This window comes from Octopus sinensis, linkage group LG1 (assembly GCF_006345805.1).
Source record: "Octopus sinensis linkage group LG1, ASM634580v1, whole genome shotgun sequence".
NCBI classification, from domain to species: domain Eukaryota; kingdom Metazoa; phylum Mollusca; class Cephalopoda; order Octopoda; family Octopodidae; genus Octopus; species Octopus sinensis.
The window spans coordinates 208,824,079-208,840,426 of record NC_042997.1 but is presented as its reverse complement, the minus strand read 5'-3'; the positions used below and the strand labels follow the sequence as shown (position 1 = coordinate 208,840,426).

The following is a 16,348-nucleotide window of genomic DNA, read 5'->3' as shown; positions in this document are numbered from 1 at the left end:
CGACACCAGTGCGTAACTGGTACTTAATTTTATCGACCCCGAAAGGATGAAAGGCAAAGTCGACCTCGGCGGAATTTGAACCCAGAACGTAACGGCAGGCGAAATACCTATTTCTTTACTACCCACAAGGGGCCAAACACAGAGAGGACAAACAAGGACAGACAAAGGGATTAAGTCGATTATATCGACTCCAGTGCGTAACTGGTACTTAATTTTATCGACCCCGAAAGGATGAAAGGCAAAGTCGACCTCGGCGGAATTTGAACCCAGAACGTAAGGGCAGACGAAATACCTCTTTCTTTACTACCCACAAGGGGCCAAACACAGAGAGGACAAACAAGGACAGACAAAGGGATTAAGTCGATTATATCGACCCCAGTGCGTAACTGGTACTTAATTTTATCGAACCCGAAAGGATGAAAGGCAAAGTCGACCTCGGTGGAATTTGAAACCAGAACGTAACGGCAGACGAAATACCTCTTTCTTTACTACCCACAAGGGGCTAAACACAGAGAGGACAAACAAGGACAGACAAACAGATTAAGTCGATTATATCGACCGCAGTGCGTAATGGTACTTAATTTTATCGAACCCGAAAGGATGAAAGGCAAGTCGACCTCGGCGGAACTTGAACCCAGAACGTAATGGCAGAAAAATACCTCTTTCTTTACTACCACAAGGGGCTAAACACAGAGAGGACAAACAAGGACAGACAAACAGATTAAGTCGATTATATCGACCCCGGTGGGTAACTGGTACTTAATTTTATCGAACCCGAAAGATGAAAGGCAAAGTCGACCTCGGCGGAATTTGAACCCAGAACGTAGCGGCAGACGAAATACCTCTTTCTTTACTACCCACAAGGGGCCAAACACAGAGAGGACTAACAAGGACAGACAAAGGATTATTAAGTATATCGACGCCAGTGCGTAACTGGTACTTAATTTTATCGAACCCGAAAGGATGAAAGGCAAATTCGACCTCGGCGGAATTTGAACCCAGAACGTAACGGCAGACGAAATACCACTTTCTTTACTACCCACAAGGGGCCAAACACAGAGAGGACTAACAAGGACAGACAAAGGGATTAAGTCGATTATATCGACACCAGTGCGTAACTGGTACTTAATTTTATCGACCCCGAAAGGATGAAAGGCAAAGTCGACCTCGGCGGAATTTGAACCTTGAACGTAACGGCAGAAGAAATACCTATTTCTTTACTACCCACAAGGGGCTAAACACAGAGAGGACAAACAAGGACAGACAAACAGATTAAGTCGATTATATCGACCCCAGTGCGTAACTGGTACTTAATTTTATCGACCCCGAAAGGATGAAAGGCAAAGTCGACCTCGGCGGAATTTGAACCCAGAACGCAACGGCAGACGAAATACCTCTTTCTTTACTACATACAAGAGGCCAAACACAGAGAGGACAAACAAGGACAGACAAAGGGATTAAGTCGATTATATCGACCCCAGTGCGTAACTGGTACTTAATTTTATCGACCCCGAAAGGATGAAAGGCAAAGTCGACCTCGGCGGAATTTGAACCCAGAACGTAACGGCAGACGAAATACCTATTTCTTTACTACCCACAAGGGGCCAAATACAGAGAGGAGAAACAAGGACAGACAAACGGATTAAGTCGATTATATCGACCGCAGTGCGTAACTGCTACTTAATTTTATCGATCCCGAAAGGATGAAAGGCAAAGTCGACCTCGGCGGAAATTGGAACCCAGAACGTAACGGCAGACGAAATACCTCTTTCTTTTATACCCACAAAGGGCCAACACAGAAGGACAAACAAGGACAGACAAAGGGATTAAGTCGATTATATCGACCCCAGTGCGTAACTGGTACTTAATTTTATCGAACCCGAAAGGATGAAAGGCAAAGTCGACCTCGGCGGAACTTGAACCCAGAACGTAATGGCAGAAGAAATACCTCTTTCTTTACTACCCACAAGGGGCTAAACACAGAGAGGACAAACAAGGACAGACAAACAGATTAAGTCGATTATATCGACCCCGGTGGGTAACTGGTACTTAATTTTATCGAACCCGAAAGGATGAAAGGCAAAGTCGACCTCGGCGGAATTTGAACCCAGAACGTAGCGGCAGACGAAATACCTCTTTCTTTACTACCCACAAGGGGCCAAACACAGAGAGGACTAACAAGGACAGACAAAGGGATTAAGTCGATTATATCGACGCCAGTGCGTAACTGGTACTTATTTTATCGAACCGAAAGGATGAAAGGCAAATTCGACCTCGGCGGAATTTGAACCCAGAACGTAACGGCAGACGAAATACCACTTTCTTTACTACCACAAGGGGCCAAACAAACAGAGAGGACTAACAAGGACAGACAAAGGGATTAAGTCGATTATATCGACACCAGTGCGTAACTGGTACTTAATTTTATCGACCCCAAAGGATGAAAGGCAAAGTCGACCTCGGCGGCGGAATTTTGACCTTGAACGTAACGGCAGAAGAAATACCTATTCTTTACTACCCACAAGGGGCTAAACACAGAGAGAGAGGAAAACAAGGACACACAAACAAATTAAGTCGATTATATCGACCCCAGTGCGTAACTGGTACTTAATTTTATCGACCCCGAAAGGATGAAAGGCAAAGTCGACCTCGGCGGAATTTGAACCAGAACGCAACGGCAGACGAAATACCTCTTTCTTTACTACATACAAGAGGCCAAACACAGAGAGGACAAACAAGGACAGACAAAGGGATAAGTCGATTATATCGACCCCAGTGCGTAACTGGTACTTAATTTTATCGAACCCGAAAGGATGAAAGGCAAAGTCGACTCGTCGGAATTTGAACCCAGAACGTAACGGCAGGACGAAATACCTATTTCTTTACTACCCACAAGGGGCCAAATACAGAGAGGAGAAACAAGGACAGACAAACGGATTAAGTCGATTATATCGACCGCAGTGCGTAACTGCTACTTAATTTTATCGATCCCGAAAGGATGAAAGGCAAAGTCGACCTCGGCGGAATTTGACCCAGAACGTAACGGCAGACGAAATACCTCTTTCTTTACTACCCACAAAGGGCCAAACACAGAGAGGACAAACAAGGACAGACAACGGGATTAAGTCGATTATATCGACCCCAGTGCGTAACTGGTACTTAATTTTATCGACCCCGAAAGGATGACAGGCAAAGTCGACCTTGGTGGAATTTGAAACCAGAACGTAACGGCAGACGAAATACCTCTTTCTTTACTACTACCCAAGGGGCTAAACACAGAGAGGACAAACAAGGACAGACAAACAGATTAAGTAGATTATATCGACCCCAGTGCGTAACTGGTACTTAATTTTATCGTCCCCGAAAGGATGAAAGGCAAAGTCGACCTCGGCGAATTTGTACCCAGAACGTAACGGCAGACGAAATACCTCTTTCTTTACTACCCACAAGGGGCTAAACACAGAGAGGACTAACAAGGACAGACAAAGGGATTAAGTCGATTATATCGACCCCAGTGCGTAACTGGTACTTAATTTTATCGAACCCGAAAGGATGAAAGGCAAAGTCGACCTCGGTGGAATTTGAACTCAGAACGTAACGGCAGACGAAATACCTCTTTCTTTACTACCCACAAGGGGCTAAACACAGAGAGAAAACAAGGACAGACAAACAGATTAAGTAGATTATATCGACCCCAGTGCGTAACTGGTACTTAATTTTATCGACCCCGAAAGGACGAAAGGCAAAGTCGACCTCGGCGGAATTTGAAACCAGAACGTAAGGGCAGACGAAATACCTCTTTCTTTACTACCCACAAGGGGCCAAACAGAGAGGACTAACAAGGACAGACAAGGGATTAAGTCGATTATATCGACCCCAGTGCGTAACTGGTACTTAATTTTATCGAACCCGAAAGGATGAAAGGCAAGTCGACCTCGGCGGAATTTGAACCCAGAACGTAACGGCAGACGGAATACCTCTTTCTTACTACCCACAGGGGCAAACACAGAGAGGATAACAAGGACAGACAAAGGGATTAAGTCGATTATATCGACACCAGTGCGTAACTGGTACTTAATTTTATCGACCCCGAAGGATGAAAGGCAAAGTCGACCTCGGCGGAATTTGAACCTTGAACGTAACGGCAGAAGAAATACCTTTTCTTTACTACCCACAAGGGGCTAAACACAGAGAGGACAAACAAGGACAGACAAACAAATTAAGTCGATTATATCGACCCCAGTGCGTAACTGGTACTTAATTTTATCGACCCCGAAAGGATGAAAGGCAAAGTCGACCTCGGCGGAATTTGAACCCAGAACGCAACGGCAGACGAAATACCTCTTTCTTTACTACATACAAGAGGCCAAACACAGAGAGGACAAACAAGGACAGACAAAGGGATTAAGTCGATTATATCGACCCCAGTGCGTAACTGGTACTTAATTTTATCGAACCCGAAAGGATGAAAGGCAAAGTCGACCTCGTCGGAATTTGAACCCAGAACGTAACGGCAGACGAAATACCTATTTCTTTACTACCCACAAGGGGCCAAATACAGAGAGGAGAAACAAGGACAGACAAACGGATTAAGTCGATTATATCGACCGCAGTGCGTAACTGCTACTTAATTTTATCGATCCCGAAAGGATGAAAGGCAAAGTCGACCTCGGCGGAATTTGAACCCAGAACGTAACGGCAGACGAAATACCTCTTTCTTTACTACCCACAAAGGGCCAAACACAGAGAGGACAAACAAGGACAGACAAAGGGATTAAGTCGATTATATCGACCCCAGTGCGTAACTGGTACTTAATTTTATCGACCCCGAAAGGATGACAGGCAAAGTCGACCTTGGTGGAATTTGAAACCAGAACGTAACGGCAGACGAAATACCTCTTTCTTTACTACCCACAAGGGGCTAAACACAGAGAGGACAAACAAGGACAGACAAACAGATTAAGTAGATTATATCGACCCCAGTGCGTAACTGGTACTTAATTTTATCGTCCCCGAAAGGATGAAAGGCAAAGTCGACCTCGGCGGAATTTGTACCCAGAACGTAACGGCAGACGAAATACCTCTTTCTTTACTACCCACAAGGGGCTAAACACAGAGAGGACTAACAAGGACAGACAAAGGGATTAAGTCGATTATATCGACCCCAGTGCGTAACTGGTACTTAATTTTATCGAACCCGAAAGGATGAAAGGCAAAGTCGACCTCGGTGGAATTTGAACTCAGAACGTAACGGCAGACGAAATACCTCTTTCTTTACTACCCACAAGGGGCTAAACACAGAGAGGACAAACAAGGACAGACAAACAGATTAAGTAGATTATATCGACCCCAGTGCGTAACTGGTACTTAATGTTATCGACCCCGAAAGGACGAAAGGCAAAGTCGACCTCGGCGGAATTTGAAACCAGAACGTAAGGGCAGACGAAATACCTCTTTCTTTACTACCCACAAGGGGCCAAACACAGAGAGGACTAACAAGGACAGACAAAGGGATTAAGTCGATTATATCGACCCCAGTGCGTAACTGGTACTTAATTTTATCGAACCCGAAAGGATGAAAGGCAAAGTCGACCTCGGCGGAATTTGAACCCAGAACGTAACGGCAGACGGAATACCTCTTTCTTTACTACCCACAAGGGGCCAACACAGAGAGGACTAACAAGGACAGACAAAGGGATTAAGTCGATTATATCGACCACCAGTGCGTAACTGGTACTTAATTTTATCGACCCCGAAAGGATGAAAGGCAAAGTCGACCTCGGCGGAATTTGAACCCACTGAACGTAACGGCAGAAGAAATACCTCTTTCTTTACTACCCACAAGGGGCTAAACACAGAGAGGACAAACAAGGACAGACAAACAGATTAAGTCGATTATATCGACCCCAGTGCGTAACTGGTACTTAATTTTATCGACCCCGAAAGGATGAAAGGCAGAGTCGACCTCGGCGGAATTTGAACCCAGAACGTAACGGCAGACGAAATACCTCTTTCTTTACTACCCACAAGGGGCTAAACACAGAGAGGACAAACAAGGACAGACAAACAGATTAAGTCGATTATATCGACCCAGTGCGTAACTGGTACTTAATTTTATCGACCCCGAAAGGATGAAAGGCAAAGTCGACCTCGGCGGAATTTGAACCCAGAACGCAACGGCAGACGAAATACCTCTTTCTTTACTACCCACAAGAGGCCAACACAGAGAGGACAAACAAGGACAGACAAGGGATTAAGTCGATTATATCGACCCCAGTGCGTACTGGTACTTAATTTTATCGACCCCGAAAGGATGAAAGGCAAGTCGACCTCGGCGGAATTTGAACCCAGAACGTAACGGCAGACGAAATACCTATTTCTTTACTACCCACAGGGGCCAAATACAGAGAGACGAAACAAGACAACAAACGGATTAAGTCGATTATATCGACCGCAGTGCGTAACTGGTACTTAATTTTATCGAACCCGAAAGGATGAAAGGCAGTCGACCTCGGCGGAATTTGAACCCAGAACGTAACGGCAGACGAAATACCTCTTTCTTTACTACCCACAAGGGGCCAAACACAGAGAGGACAAACAGGACAGACAAAGGGATTAAGTCGATTATATCGACCCCAGTGCGTAACTGCTACTTAATTTTATCGATCCCGAAAGGATGAAAGGCAAAGTCGACCTCGGTGGAATTTGAAACCAGAACGTAACGGCAGAAGACGAATACCTCTTTCTTTACTACCCAAGGGGCTAAACACAGAGAGGACAAACAAGGACAGACAAACAGATTAAGTAGATTATATCGACCCCAGTGCGTAACTGGTACTTAATTTTATCGTCCCCGAAAGGATGAAAGGCAAAGTCGACCTCGGCGGAATTTGTACCAGAACGTAACGGCAGACGAAATACCTCTTTCTTTACTACCCACAAGGGGCTAAACACAGAGAGGACAAACAAGGACAGACAAAGGGATTAAGTCGATTATATCGACCCCAGTGCGTAACTGGTACTTAATTTTATCGAACCCGAAAGGATGAAAGGCAAAGTCGACCTCGGCGGAATTTGAACTCAGAACGTAACGGCAGACGAAATACCTCTTTCTTTACTACCCACAAGGGGCCAAACACAGAGAGGACTAACAAGGACAGACAAAGGGATTAAGTAGATTATATCGACCCAGTGCGTAACTGGTACTTAATTTTATCGAACCCGAAAGGATCAAAGGCAAAGTCGACCTCGGCGGAATTTGAACCCAGAACGTAACGGCAGAAGAGACGAATACTATTTCTTTACTACCCACAAGGCCAAACACAGAGAGGACAAACAAGGACAGACAAAGGATTAAGTCGATTATATCGACCCCAGTGCGTAACTGGTACTTAATTTTATCGACACCGAAAGGATGAAAGACAAAGTCGACCTCGGCGGAATTTGAACCCAGAACGTAACGGCAGACGAAATACCTCTTTTTTTACTACCCACAAGGGGCTAAACACAGAGAGGACAAACAAGGACAGACAAACAGATTAAGTCGATTATATCGACCCCAGTGGGTAACTGGTACTTAATTTTATCGACCCCGAAAGGATGAAAGGCAAAGTCGACCTCGGCGGAATTTGAACTCAGAACGTAACGGCAGACGAAATACCTCTTTCTTTACTACCCACAAGAGGCCAAACACAGAGAGGACAAACAAGGACAGACAAACAGATTAAGTCGATTATATCGACCCCAGTGCGTAACTGGTACTTAATTTTATCGAACCCGAAAGGATGAAAGGCAAAGTCGACCTCGGCGGAATTTGAACCCAGAACGTAACGGCAGAAGAAATACCTCTTTCTTTACTACCCACAAGGGGCCAAACACAGAGAGGACAAACAAGGACAGACAAACAGATTAAGTCGATTATATCGACCCCAGTGCGTAACTGGTACTTAATTTTATCGAACCCGAAAGGATGAAAGGCAAAGTCGACCTCGGCGGAATTTTAACCCAGAACGTAGCGGCAGACGAAATACCGCTAAGCATTTCGTTCGGCGCGCTAACGTTTCTGCCAGTTCGCCGCCTTCACTAACTTCAAGTCCCTTGATGCTTGGATGGAAATAGTGAAAAGAATTTTGCTGTACAGACGGCACTTGTTAGGGGTGTGTGTCACAAACTGTAAAATCTGGAGTTCTGAGATGACTCGTAAATTGAACATTAGGTTGTTTGTCTCCGTAATAGAGTCAGTTTCGTTATATGGTGCTGAATCTTGAACCCTTATCATAAAGCTCGATGAATAGACGGCTGCTACACAAAAATATTAACATTGGCACTGGTTGTTACATGGAGAAGCCATTTAACCAACGAGCAGCTTTATCAGGAGGCGCAATGTCCCAGTGGTTAGGGCAGCGGACTCGCGGTCGGAGGATCGCGGTTTCGATTCCAAGACCGGGCGTTGTGTGTGTTTATTGAGCGAAAACACCTACAGCTCCATGAGGCTCCGGCAGGGGGTGTTGGCGACCCCTGTTGTACTCTTTCGCTCCAACTTTCTCTCACTCTTTCTTCCTGTTTCTTGTCCCCGACTTCCTACATAACCGCTGAGCCTGGATGCGCATTCATCCATCCGTCGATGCTGTCAGTGTCGGGGGTTGACCTGTTTTCTCTTCTGCGGTGCGGGTATTACGAATGGCAAAGGACCACGTTTCGGACTTCTCCCACTACAGACATGGGACGAAGACCGCTTCGCTCAACAAACAAACAAGCAGCTTTATCAAGATCTGCCCAAAGTGAGAGAGAAGATTCAGCTGAGAAGAATGAGACTTGCTGGTCAGTGCATCAGGCACCAGAAGAAGCTGTGAGTCAATTGGTCTCATGGTAGTCGAGGGAAGAATCAACTGGGGACGAAAACGTCTAATCTAAGGGGACAACTTGCTTCAGGACAGTGGAATGGTAAATGTTGGAGAATTAAGAACATGCATGAGGAACCGTGATGGATGGTATGCTCATGTAAAATCATTGAAGGGCCCAGCAGGACGGCCAAACTAAACTAATTATTGGGCCTCCACTCGCTTGGATCTGCCTTCTTTTATTTCTTTTCCGTTTTTAAATTCCATCCCTTCCCTTTCTGTCTCAATCTTTTTTTCCCTATAAAAGACTCCATCTCTTTAGCTACCTCCTCTCTTCCTTTCTACTTGTAGACGAGTTCTTCCGACCATCACTGGATTAAACATTGAGCAAAATAAGCACGTGCTTGCAGCATCAAGGGAACGGAGGGGACACTACAGAAATAGTAAAAGGTTGACAGCACAAAAGAAATCACTCTAAACTTGCTAAAATAAGGTTCGGGATGCCTTATCTCTACAAGGTATACAAGCAGATGTGCTACGTGAGATTAATTTTGGGAATCGGATCAAAGACGCAGGAGTGGCTGTGTGGTAAGTAGCTTGTTAACCAACCACATGGTTCCGGGTTCAGTCCCACTGCGTGGCATCTTGGGCAAGTGTCTTCTGCTATAGCCCCGGGCCGACCAATGCCTTGTGAGTGGATTTGGTAGACGGAAACTGAAAGAAGCCCGTCGTATATATATATGTATATATATGTGTGTCTGTGTTTGTCCCTCTAGCATTGCTTGACAACCGATGCTGGTGTGTTTACGTCCCCCGTCACTTAGCGGTTCGGCATAAGAGACCGATAGAATAAGTACTGGGCTTACAAAGAGTAAGTCCCGGGGTCGATTTGCTCGACTAAAGGCAGTGCTCCAGCATGGCCGCAGTCAAATGACTGAAACATTTAAAAGAGAGAAAGAGAGAGACTTCCAATAGAAGTGGACGAAAATAAATATTATTTTCCATCTTACTGTTAGTTTTGTTTTATTTTGAAAAATAAAAATATAAAATCATATATAAAAACGGGGCACCAAAATCTTTTAAGTGTTTAGGGCCTTTATGGGTCTTAATTCGGCCCTGCTTTCGACGCTGTCTAGACAAAAGCTATTTGGAAATATTTAACCGAAGAGAATATTAGATTAATGTGTGTTCAAATTACGCTGAGGTCGACTTTGCCTTTCATCCTTTCGGGGTCGATAAATTAAATGCCAGTTGCGTACTGGGGTCGATCTAATCGACAGCCCCCCCCACCTCCCACCAAAATTTCTGGCTTTGTGCCTAGAATAGAAAAGAATATCAAATTAAATGTTTCCATTAAATGAGATTAAATAAGCGACTTGCAAACATTCACATATTCGTTTCGCTTGGAATCCCCAGGTCTATTTTTATATTGACATTCAGTGTTTTCTTTTCGTTATCTAGCCTGCTGATAAAACTAATTACACCTAAAATCGTTATACCTAAAACCAAAGATCGCCTAAACTTAAATTAGTTATGTCACATAGTCCGAATCCCTGGATCATGTCCTTTTTAATTCAGGCTTCCAGGACAAGTAAAAACTTTTAAAATTACAATACCCTATCTACACAGGCGGCGAGCGGCTGGCAGAATCGTTTGCACGCCGGGCGAAATGCTAAGCGGTATTTCGTCTGCCGCTACGTTCTGAGTCTAAACTCCGCCGAGGTCGACTTTGCCTTTCATCCTTTCAGTGTCGATTAAAATAAGTACCAGTTACGCACTGGAGTCGATATAATCGACTTAATCCGTTTGTCTGTCCTTGTTTGTTTCCCTCTGTGTTTAGCCCCTTGTGGGTAGTAAAGAAATAGGTATTTCGTCCGTTTTTATGTTCTGAGTTCAAATTCTGTCGTGGTCGACTTTGCCCAATAAATTAAGTGCCAGTTGCGTACTGGAGTCGATCTAATCGACTGGCTACCCCTCCCTCAAAACGTCGGGCCTAGAGTACAAACGAATAGCCAATCTACACGTGATTTGAGAATAACCCTTTTTCATACTGGTACAAAGGCTTAAAATTTGGTGAGAGGGGGACTTGATTACACCGACTCCAGTGTTTCCATTTTTATCAACACCGATGAAAGGATGAAAGGCAAAGTCGACCTCGGCGGAATTTGAACCCAGAATGTAGCGGCAGACGAAATACACAAGGGGCTAAACACAGAGGGGACAAACAAGGACTGACAAACGGATTAAGTCGATCATATCGACCCCAGTGCGTAACTGGTACTTGTTTAATCGACCCCGAAAGGATGAAAGGCAAAGTCGACCTCGGCAGAATTTGAACTCAGAACGTAACGGCAGACGAAATACCTATTTCTTTACTACCCACAAGGGGCTAAACACAGAGAGGACAAACAAGGACAGACACACGGATTAAGTCGATCATATCGACCCCAGTGCGTAACTGGTACTTATTTAATCGATCCCGAAAGGATGAAAGGCAAAGTCGACCTCGGCAGAATTTGAACTCAGAACGTAACGGCAGACGAAATACCTATTTCTTTACTACCCACAAGGGGCTAAACACAGAGAGGAAAAACATGGACAGACACGGATTAAGTCGATTATATCGACCCCAGTGCGTAACTGATACTTATTTAATCGACCCCGAAAGGATTATATCGACCTCAGTGCGTACTTAATTTATCGACCCTCGGAACGTAACGGCAAACGAAATACGGCTCCGCATTTTGCCCGGCGTGCTAACAGTTCTGCCAGCACACCACCACGTGGTTTGAGAATAATATTATGATATAGATACGTCACATCTCCGTGGAGGCGCGTCGCTTAGATGTTGGGACGTCGCACTCATTATGTCAAGAACTCGGCGACATTTCAGTATCAAACAGGAAAGTTTTGCCAACCGAACGGAATTCCGGCTGTGACAAGCCTCTTCAAACCGCAACTGTGCCAGCTGATCCGGCACGCATGGCTGTGTTAGTTTGTTTATCTGTCAACACACACACACACCACACACACACACACACACACACACACACACACACACACACACACACACACACACACATATATATATAGGTCACACAGTTTGGATTTTTCCTGTGTATGTGTTCATATGTATATTTTTGTATGCTACTCTATATTCATATAAGTATATGTATGTTTCATTACATACTAAGCTGATGTCACGTTTTAAAAGAGTTCGTTTATACCTTCCTCTTTCGATCCAAAATATTCAATGCAGATTGAGTGTCTCATTAAAACAAATCGATACAAACAGTTTAAATACAAATTAGATCGGATATAAACAGTTTAAATAAAAGCAACAACTCTGTTAGAAAATGTAAAGGTGTTTCTGACGACTTGTTTACGAAGAAAGGAGTTAAAAGTAATACATGTTAGTGTGTTGAAGTAATTGGGAAGTTAATTAGTGAATCAATCAGTTAATTAATTAAGAAGATCGTTGTTAAGTGTTGTGAAACAATGTTGTCAAGGTCTACTCACCTTGTTAGCGACCAATTGGTTTCAAAATTCTCTCTCAACTGCTGTATGAGAGTAAATGAACTTCATTTATATATAGGCGGTGGTCATTGCGGATGGCAGACAATCCCATTATTGTTCAATTAGTTTCCCCACATTAAGAGATGTATAAAACATTTTAATCGCGAAATACTTGACATATTTTGCTTTTTCTCTTCAATAATTTCCTGTTAATATTTTCTCGGATATTTTACGAGTTTATCAGCGAGAAAGAAAACTAATAAATAATATTAGCGGAGGGTGTACTCGACAGGATGTTTTGCGACAGATGTTTACAAAAGTTAAACACTTCGTGTGTAGATTTTAAGCAATCTGAATAGTGACCACCACGTAGTAGATTGTTGTTATTGTTTATCATTGTCGTAGTTAACAACTTTCAGTCACGGTTTTTAAGGATAAATTCTGAATTCGTGCAAAATAATAATACTGTGGTTTATTCATAATGTCATACTGTTAGGTCCTGGCGGTCTTCTGTCTGTCTGTCTATCTATCTATCTATTTGTTTATCTATCAACGTATGTGTCAGTCTACCTGTTTAACTACCTGGCTGTGTATATATGCGTGCGTAATTACACGCAGAGAGAGAGTGAGAGAGAGAGAGAGAGCGGGGGAGAGCGGCAGGGGGAAGTTTATCTTGATATAAGATCACTATGTCACGCACGTATGGCTATGGTGCATGTGCCTGGTGTACCTTTATCAGACGGGGAGTCATGGTGGGCTTCGTATAATTTCTCTTTGATTACATGCACTGTTCTCGAATAATAATAATAATAATAATAATACTTTCTACTATAGACACAAAGCCTGAAATCTGGGGAGGGGAGTAGGTGACTATATCGACCCCAGTGTTTTACTGGTTCTTAATTTATCGACCTCGAAAGGATGAAAGGCAAAGTCGACCTTGGTGATTGCTTTCTTTACTAACCACAACGGGTTTACATAAAAAAAAGCATTATGGACAACACAGGACAGATACAATTTGGGGCTGCATAAAAAATGTATAAACAAGGCAATAACAAATGATTATAGTAACAAAATTCCCCAAAAGAGGGAGACTTCATGGGGCTGCTCGTGGAAAGCTCATAAACCCACGGCAGTCCTGACCACCAGGGGAAGCACCCTCTCCTCTTTGTCTACAGGCGCATACTTAGAGTAGGCCCACTTGCCTGGGCCATTCTTGCAACATTCACTCACCTTTTAACAAAATTGCTGGGGGTGGGGACGGAACCTCTTTCTCCACCCTCACTTTTCTTCTCAGGTGAAATTTGAAAAAGTTAATGAGAGCTTGGCCAAAGAGGAAAGTATGTATCTTCAGCCCTTTCAGCCTGATCCATCACACAACCTCCTTCGCTAAGGCTACCAGGCAAAGAAAACAGACTGCCCTTCCCGGCCAAAAGAAAGCGGCAAAACTATCTTCAAAATGTGCTCAGCTGATAGCCAGATCCGTCCTACACGCGACAGCAGGTGTTCGACATAAACCCACAAGTCAGAAATACTAATTCTACAAGGTATGGACTTGTACAAAGTTTGAATTGTTTCCAAAGGAATTTTTGTCCATTCTTCAGTTAAAACAGTCTCCAGTTCTTGTAGTAATGATGGTGGAGGATATTGACTCTTTACTCGTTTTTCTGAAATGCACCATAAATGTTCAATAATATTGAGATGTGGGGACTGTGGTGGCCAGATAAGATGTTCAACTTCACTAGAATGTTTCTCGTGCCATTCAGCAACGACTTTAGCTGTGTGAATTGGTGCATGATCATCCTGAAGATTGCGTTTCCCTCCGGAAACAGTTCTGCAGCCATAGGATGAATTTGATCAGATAAAATGCTTAAATAGTCTTGACTATTAATTCTGCTATGAAGGAAAACCATTGGGCCTGCAGATTTCCAAGATATAGTCCCCCAGATCATCACAGATCCTCCTCCATGTTTAACAGTTGGAAAAAGACAGTCTCGCTCAAATACTCTTTTTGGTTGTTTCCACAAGTATAATCGGCCAGTGGTCGGAAATAAGGTAAAGGATGACCGTCCAAGAAAATAACATTCTTCCACTGCTCCAGGGACCAATTCTGTAGATTTTTACTCCACTCTAAACGCTTTGTAACGTTTGTTTTTGAAAGTAGTGGTTTTCTGGTCATTACTTTCAAGACAATACTTCTTGATACACCAAACATTTCGGCTGTTTCCGTTACGCTAACGCCTGCCATACGAGTACCAACAATTTTTACCTCTTTGAAAGTCTGATTGATCTGTCATTTTAATGAATTTTAATTACCTTTTTGTGATGATATCTGAAAAGAAACAGTAATTTTAGCAAAACATATTAAGCAATGCTAATAATAAATAAAAAAAACAAAACAAAAATAAACAAGCTTTTGATGGTTTTATAGATATTTCAAAATTATGATGTTATAATGCTAGGTGTTTCCATTATTTTGTCCAAACCCTGTATACACACACACACATATATTTTTTCTGTTTCTTTTCCCTACTTTTTCTACTAGCAAATCGAACTGACTTTCAGACACACTTCTCCAGATACATCAACAATGACTTTCCCTGTATATTCCAAAAATGTCATTCATTCTTTTTTTTTCCCCAAAATCACTTGCACTTCTTATCCGAGGTTCTGATCAAGCTATAGGGGGTTATCCAGGCGCTTAACTGAGAGTCCACTACACCTGGTAGCAGAAACATCTGTAAGCTAATGATGTTTATAACATAACCTTTGCTTTTCCTAAGACAACCTCTTTTTCTGATTATATATATATATATATATATATATATAATATATATATATATATTATATATATATACCAGAATGAAAATCCTAGAATATGCTTAAGTATTGAACTAGGAAATGTACAGAACAAACAGTAAATGACATTAATATTTTCAGACAGGGTCTTCTCCAAAATATTCGTCTCGTTTAACCCTTTCATTTGGGTTCAAGTAATATTATTTTTCACTTAAAAAGACAAAGAAGTATTTTGATTAGTTCAACTTTTCACTCCTTTTCCCGTCGCTGAAACAACAACTTCGATTTTTCTATAAGGTTTTTCTCATAAGACTTTTCTTACAGAATTCTTTTCATCCCAAGTAAATTTCAGACGCAGAATATCTGTGAAAACTGGTTAAATACCTTTAGAAAGGGGAAAAAATGGCCTAGCAAGTTGCTACAGCGTACCAAACTTCGAACTTCTCAAACTCTATTTAAGCTCTCTGTACCATTAAGTTAAGCTGACGCTATCTTTCATAACGCTACATATCTTAAAACGACAAAAATATATTGATTTTTTAAAATGATCATCTTTTCTTTCGTCACTTAGAGCCACAGCACTTCTTTTTGACGAGGCTTTCACCATAAGATACACCTTATAGAACTCTCCCATTTGAACACAAGTTTTCTTTAACAATAGCTCAGATATTTCCATTCAAAGCCACTCTTTGGGGCTACTTACCATTTTTACATCACAACGTTTTTCCTAGATAATATTTTTTAATGAGGTTTTTCACTAAAAGATTCTTGTCAATGAGCACACTTTTTGAAACCAAATTAATTTTTACTTTTCTTTTAAAATAACAGATATTTTGATTCAAACTCAATTTTTCGCCTTACTCTCCCATTTTGACCTCATAAATTTTGACCCAACTTTTCCGTGAATGTACGACATTTCAGTTATTTGATTTCAAAATGTAGTTGAAAACTGGACCACCATGGCTAAAAAGAACCGCATTCAATTTGGCTGAGAACTGAATTAGTGATGACACCTTGAAACACTCGCCAGTTACTAGAAGTTGAACGCAAGAGTACATGTGTCCACTGTCGTGGGTGAATGATAAAAATATATTCCCCTACTGCAGGGAATGATTAATAAACAAAAGGTTGGAAAAGTGTTTTGGTGCATTTATTTACCATTATACGTAACATACCTTTGTAATTCCTACTGG

At 42.5% G+C, this 16,348-nt stretch overlaps 1 protein-coding gene across 1 annotated transcript in view; it reads right to left on the bottom strand.

Moving 5' to 3' along the window:
- The window catches only part of LOC115209840 (protein DD3-3), a 56,870-nt gene extending 43,972 nt beyond the window's left edge, over positions 1-12,898 (bottom strand). The window contains exon 1 of the mRNA XM_029778410.2: positions 12,360-12,898. The gene's annotated coding sequence lies outside the window, so the exon portion shown is untranslated. The remainder of the gene's footprint in view (positions 1-12,359) is intronic.
- Positions 12,899-16,348: the final 3,450 nt, after the last annotated feature.